This window comes from Prosopis cineraria, unplaced genomic scaffold, assembly GCF_029017545.1.
Source record: "Prosopis cineraria cultivar Desert tree isolate PC_DT_omini unplaced genomic scaffold, ASM2901754v1 PC5, whole genome shotgun sequence".
In the NCBI taxonomy this organism is placed as follows: domain Eukaryota; kingdom Viridiplantae; phylum Streptophyta; class Magnoliopsida; order Fabales; family Fabaceae; genus Prosopis; species Prosopis cineraria.
Genome location: NW_026555336.1, coordinates 8739778 through 8747074, shown reverse-complemented (window position 1 = coordinate 8747074; position 7297 = coordinate 8739778). Strand labels below are relative to the sequence as shown.

Below are 7297 nucleotides of genomic sequence, written 5' to 3'. Positions count from 1 at the left end.
TTTTTCTTGAAGTTTAAGACAATTCACATTGTTTTTAAATTTCAAATAAGAAGCATGATCCTTAATTAGGATTTTAATATTTTATAGTCTTCAAATTAAAATTAATAACCTTAGGGGCTCCTTAATTGTCATTTTCCCCAGTAACTTAAAACAGACAGCTACTGTGATACTAGCTCTAACGTAATAAATGGCCTATCATGACTAAAAAAACATTAAAACATTGCTCAATTTAGGTTGGTATATGATATTAGATGTAGTTATACAAAAAATCAACTTATCAAAAATTGTATTTACTTTTCAAAACATTTAAATTTTATCAAAGTATAATTATAAATATTTAGTGAATAACAAAAGTTGAACAAAAATTGACTCTTAAATTAATTTGATGTAGAAAATATGTCAATGACATGGCATGTATAGTTGACTAAATAGGAGTAAATTGGCGCTTAAATCAGTTTAATTATTATTAATATATTTTCTTACATAGTGTTTTATTCATTCACGTTATTAAAATTTTTGAGTCTATTTGTTCTACCGAGATAATTAAATTTTTTTCATTTATTGATATAACTATCAACTCAATATTTTGTTATCCATATTAACAAAATTTAACAGCATTACCTCATCTTGTTTTTTTTTTTAATTACGAGGCCATGGTTAATACTATACAAATGAAAACGCAATTACATTAAATTTGAGTATGTTACGGAAAATTGTGACAAATTCAAAGCATTAAATCGATAATTAAATTAAACTTAAAATATTAAATTGATAAAAACTAAATTTGAGAAATTAAATTAATGAATTAGACAAATTTATTCAAATTTAATCGATGTATAGTTTATTTCGTGATAATCATGGAAAGAGATATGAGCCATGTGACGAGATCGCTAGAAGCAATTGAACAAGCTGTTCCCCTATTTGTACCATACACTTACAATTAATGTAAATGCTGATATATTTGCACATCCTTCTTCCTAACAAGAGTACTGCATTCTTGACAGAAAATTACACAAAAAAAAAAAAAACTCAAATGCTTTTAACGGATTCGCCACAGTACAGTCCGGAATTAAATTACCTTCAACTAGCTAGTAACTCTGCATTTTCTAATCATAGAGAGCTGGGTTGGAAAATCGTGGCGTGGGGATGGCAATTAGAGGCGTTTTCTTTTTCAGTGCGATACTAAACTTCTCTGATATATCCAACTTTTGGTCTTGTGGTACTTTCAAATCAAATAAATGTATCAGTGTTGCAACACAATACAGAAAGGTCCTTTCTGCCACAGATCTTCCTGCACATGCTCTTCGTCCAAAACCAAACGGTAAATAACTAAAATCACTCCCTTTGTATTCATATTGAGCATCCAAGAACCTTGTAGGATCAAAGTCTAGAGGATTGTCCCAAATGGACGGGTCTCTATGTATTGCCCACACGTTCACAAACACACGAGAGCCTTTTGGGATTGCATAGCCTCCCACACTTGTGGTTTCACTTGGACAATGAGGAACTAAAAGAGGAACAACAGGGTGTAACCTTAGAGCTTCTTTCATGACAGCAAGCAAATATGGTAGCTTTTGAATATGTGATTCTTCAACCATGTTATTCTTTCCCACTACGCTATCTAATTCTTCTCGAACTCTTTTCATCACCTCTGGCTCATTTATTAAATGAGCCATTGCAAATTCAATTGTTTTAGAGGATGTGTCGGTCCCACCTATCACCATATCCTGCACATATTAAAGTTATTAATAAATATCAATAATTAATAATTCAATAATATTTTTTTATTTAAGTTACTTGTCGAGCCAATAATATGGATTGAGCTCATGGGTTGAGTTGAGAAAATCCTAACTCGCCAAAAAGTGAGCCTTTTCAACCTACACCACCAACTTGCAATTAGTCATAGGCCAGCTTACAACCCATGAATTGATTGTATATTGGACTTCTAGTTACTTGTTAATCTTTTGAAAAGCATAAGAAAAAAATTATTAAAAAATAAATTGTTTAATATTTATAATTTTAACTCAATTATAATTCAATTTTTAAAATTTAAATTGTACAACTCACTCATTTTCAAAAAAAAAAATCTAAACTTTCAAGAACTAAATTATAATTGAGTGTAATGAATGATCAATGAATTAAAAGGCTAAAATTTGAGGATCTGATATTATATTCACTAAGTTAAATTCCAGGGATAGGTTCTAGCCGAGGCAAAACTGATTAGGCAATTAACTTTTCAATTTAAAGGAAACAAATTTGTTAAGAAAGGCATTCTCTGAATACAAATTATTTTTAAAATATACAATTTATAATTGAATAAATCAATTAATTTAGGTTTTTTTGGATCAATTTTTACTAAAAAAAAAATTGAAGGTTAAAAGAAAGATCATACCACCAGGAGGGCCTTGATGTTTGTCATGCTGAGTGGCGTCATAGAATCTGTTTCATCTTTCATTTTCAATAAGAACTCCAAGAAATCCTTACTTCCTTCAGCTTCGCTTCCATTGATAAGCTGCTGCTGCTGCTTCTTCAACCGCTGCTTAATTATCTTCTCGAAGATATGATCGAACCGCTGAAGCACCATGCGCATTTGTTTCTCCACACCTTGCAAATCAAACCAAGCCAAGCAAGGAAAGAAGTCTGAGAGGTTAGGTTTCCCAATTAGCTCCATGATAAGCGTCATCACTTCCCTGAACTCTAATCCCATTACAGTCCCTTCATCCCCTTCCCCCGTCTGACCCAAAATCGTATGCGTGTTCGTGTTCAGTACTGTCAGAAACATCTCCTCCCCAACATCCACCGGTGACCCGACCCGATTATACAGATGACCAACAGTCTTGTGGACCTCCTCGCGACGGAGCTCATAGACGAAATCCATGGTGGTGTTGCTGGACATCCATTGCAAAAGCACTTTTCTCAACATTCGCCACTTCGATCCATAAGAGGAAAAAACTACGTCGCATCCATCGTAGGTGATCACCCTGCCGGCGACAGGGACATCACGATTGGCGAAAATAACGTCCTGGTCTTTGAGAACTTGACGTGCCATTGAAGGGGAGGTGATGACGACACCGTGTTTGGATCCGAGCCGGAGCGAGAAGATCGGGCCATAGGTTTGAGAAAGAGAGGCGAAGTAGGAGTGAAGATTGGGATCGAGAGATAGAAGATTGCCGAATATGGGAAGGCCTAGCGGACCTGGGGGTTAGGTTGGCATTAAGTTTGATGAAGAAGATGCATGCGTACCAAGTAACTGAGAAAATGCTCCAGAGAGCAAGAAACAGAAGGGTGAGAGAGAATCCCACTGGTTTATGAAATCCGTGAGGTTCTGGAAGTTTTAATGATCATTATGATATTTATGGTCTTGATTTATTTTGCAAATTGAAGGTCGTGATAGAGAAATGTTAATAGAAGAAATTAATATTAATTACAATTAAAATATTGAACTACAAAGGAAATGTAAGAAGAGATGGATTTAGATTTTTAAAAAATCCAAATTCATAAAACTCTATTTATTCAAATGAGGGATTTGATCCAAATTTAAATTTTTAACAAATCCAAATTCATAAACTCTATTTATTCTAATGAGGGATTTGATCTAAATCCCCCTTGATCCACACACCATTATAGAATTTAGCACCCAGAGCCGGAGGGGGAAAGTTTGCGAGTATCAATTTGAGAATTTAATGTTGGCAAAATAATAATAATAATAATAATAATACAAGAATTTAATAGCTACTCAATGATCACTAACTTAATAGCAAGGGCAATTCGATGATATCAATTTATTTATTTATCTTTACAAAGAGGACCTTGGTCTTTCACAGCTTACATTTTAGAAATTCACCGTCCTTTAGCATATCCATAAATAACTTTTAATTTTTGTCCTTTAAAATAATTTTCCACAAGTTATTATATGACTGTTTTTGTGATAGATTTATAAAATTGCCATGAATAATTAGTCAAAAACTTTTATGACGGATTATTGTTCACCAAGAACTTCTTTTTCATGATAAAATTTGTCACGAACATTCTGGTTTTCTTGCAGCAAATTATCATTATCAATACCAACAATTTTGAGTGAATGAGTGTGCATGGTGGTTATCAAGCAAATACGTAACTGCCTAAAATATCCTGATCGTGATACATAGGGTGTGGGGCCTTTTTAGCATTGAGACATACAATCAAAGACCCCAATGCTTCCCTCACCCTCTCTCTGTAATTTGGTGTATCTACTATGAAACTCCATATGAGGTTCGTGATTGGAACCCGGCTCCCACATGTGGTGTAACAACCTGATTCTTGTTTTAGGATTTAAGTGATGTAAGAAATTAATTTATTGGATATATTGAAGGCAGTAAACATTATTTAATATTAATTGCGTTAAAGTACATTTTTACCTCTTGACCATTCTCCAAGAAGCATCTAATATTCTAAATTATTTGTTAAAACAATTTCACCCTTAAAATAATTAAAAAAGTAGTATATTTGCCCTTGACATTAAATACTCTAACGTTGACAACCATAATTAAAAATGTTGCCGGGGACTTAAGTTTGACTAAAGATACCACTTATCATGCCAAATAAATCCAAGTTAAGGTGCATTTTTGTACGTTTAATTACCTTAGGGGGAAAATTGTTATGATTTAAGATACTGGATGCTTTTTAGAAAATAATTTAGGAGCAACAATGAACTTTAACTTGAATCCATTTGGCAAGCATGTGGTATTTTTTTGTCAAACTTAAGTCCCAGTCGACACTTTTAACTGTCAATGTTGGCTTACTTAACGTTAGGGAAAAATATGCTACATTTTAATTATTTTAAGGATAAAATTGCTATAACAAATAATTAAAAACACTGAATACTCCTCAGAGAATACTTTGTTAGGGTAGGCTAGCACCCAAAAAGGGGATGAATTGGGTGACACTTAAAATTTTTTGAAAACTTGAAAAGAGTGAAGAGCTAAAGAGTGAAGGATGAAGATAACACATTCAAGATTTATATAGGTTCAGCTATAAACTTGACCTACATCTAGTTCTTAAGATCACACTTGAGATTTTTAACCAAGATTACAAGCTTTAATGGGTGCTTGCCACTAAAATACAACTCTCAAGACTAAACTTGTATTGATTCACTTAACAAACCTTGCTAAAATCTAGCAAGTTATTACAAACACTTGAAAAATCTCTTTTTAAGATTTTTGAGAAATTAAAATAAGCTTTTTGCATAAAACTCTCTTAAAAAGTATATGAGAGTACAAATAAAAGCTTATAAACTTTTGAGAGATTTTCACAATGCTTTTCAAGAATAATAAGTGAATGCTAGATGTAAAAGCACAATTTAAAAGCTTTTTCAATACAAAAATGATAATTTATTCACTCAAAAATCATTAGTTCTAGTTCTGGTTCAAAATGAATCACTTAGATAGTTTTTAAAAGTTGATAGATTGTTGAAATAGTGATTCTATCCATTGGTGAATTTTCTTGTGAGTAACTAGTATAATCATGCATGAATTTGCACCAAAGAAGTTCCAGAAAACTAAATGTGATGAACCACTAATGCCCATAAAAATTTAAGAGACACCATAAGTGCACAGGTCGCAATTAAAGCTAGTAGTAATCAAGGTCAATCCCTCAAAGAATTAATTTAAATGGCAATTTGGCATTAAATTTTTAAATTCATTCACATTAAGCTAATAAAAGTAGAAATTGATTTTAGAGCAATTAAAATGAAAATATTAAAAGTAATCAATTAAAAATAACTTTCAATCCACAAACAACTAAAGTCAACCAAGAGAAGAGTGTTCTAGAGTCCTAATCCCCTATTTGCCTCTTAACCCCCTCATTACCATATTAATTGTCTTGAAATTCAGTTTTAATAATTCATGAATCTAAATTAATTCAAAGTATTTTCCGATTACTAAGGATCCTAATTAATTCAATTAAAGCAAATTATTACTTTAATTAATTAATTGCATTAGAGACCCTAACCCATGAAGATTACTTAGGTCTATTAGATACATTCTTGTTCTAATGGCAAATTAGTTAAACTAATCCTAGGCTACTAGTTTTCAAGGTCCAATTTGAGTCTTCTTTTCCAAGGTTCAACCCAAATGCCTAAATTTCACCTAGTGATGGCCAATCACTAAATAAGAACAAAATAGCTTAAAGACAAGTAATCAAAACTTCATTTCTCAACAACTAAATGGTAAATCTAAGGTTAATTACACAAATAAGTTCATAGTCCTTTAGAATAAGAAAATTTAGCTAGCTAAAGTAAAAACTATAATAGCACAAGAAAATTTTGAATCTATTAGCATAAAGGACAAGAAGAAGAGAAAACACTAAAAAACTGAAGTAGAATGAATATTTGCTCTACTTCTTCTTGATCCCAAACTTTCAAGACTCCTCATCTTACTCTCCTAGGGTTTTCTCCAATTGTAGCAGCTCAAAGGTCCCTTTTCCAGTCTAGAAAAATGAGATATATAGGTTAATTTCGCACAAAAAATAAAATTATGCGTTTTTGCATTTTCGTCTGGTGCCATGGCACTCTTTTAGTGGTGCCATGGCACTAGTTAGCAATTCTAAAAATTATGATAGGCGCAAGAACTTTTGCTTTTATATTTTAAACTAAAAAGCACTTTCTCTTTGTCTCCTTTCTCTTTCTTGCTTTGATATAGATATGTCTCACCTATCCACAATTAATAAATATGAGTATACTATTTTCTTACTTCAATTTTCATCATTTTAAACTATTTTCTTAAAAATACTACGATAAATCCATATGAGGCACTTAATTTTTCTTTATAAAAGAAAGAAAATGTTTTTCTTTTCCATTAATGACTCCCAAAAACATAATAAAAAACAAATCAATTATAGCACAAAATAGGGAGTCATCACACCCCCACACTTGAGTCAAATCTTGTCTTCAAGATTTTTGAAAACAACTAAACACAGAAGAACTAACTGAACACAAAGATTGCAAAAAGAATGTGAGCAACAAAGTAACTAACTGGGCAAGGATAAATCAAATAGGTTGTCCCTTATCAGTTAAATATTTCCACTCTACGCTCAAAGTGTTTGATGGATTGTGTTTCACTCAATTTTACCTATTGCAATCTATCTACCATAGGCTCATTTCTCATCTCCATTTCCACTCTATTATCCCAATGCATACACAAATCACAAGGGCTTTATTAAGGGTTGTAATATATAAGGTAGGATGATGGAATGAAATAGGTACAAGACAAAAGAAACCAATTTCAATTAGTGCTAAGAATCATCAAATAGATCCCAAGGA

At 32.1% G+C, this 7297-nt stretch overlaps 1 pseudogene; it reads right to left on the bottom strand.

Moving 5' to 3' along the window:
• Window positions 1–1010: 1010 nt before the first annotated feature.
• Window positions 1011–3214, bottom strand: LOC129310732 (flavonoid 3'-monooxygenase CYP75B137-like; annotated as a pseudogene).
• Between the last annotated feature and the right edge of the window lie 4083 nt (window positions 3215–7297).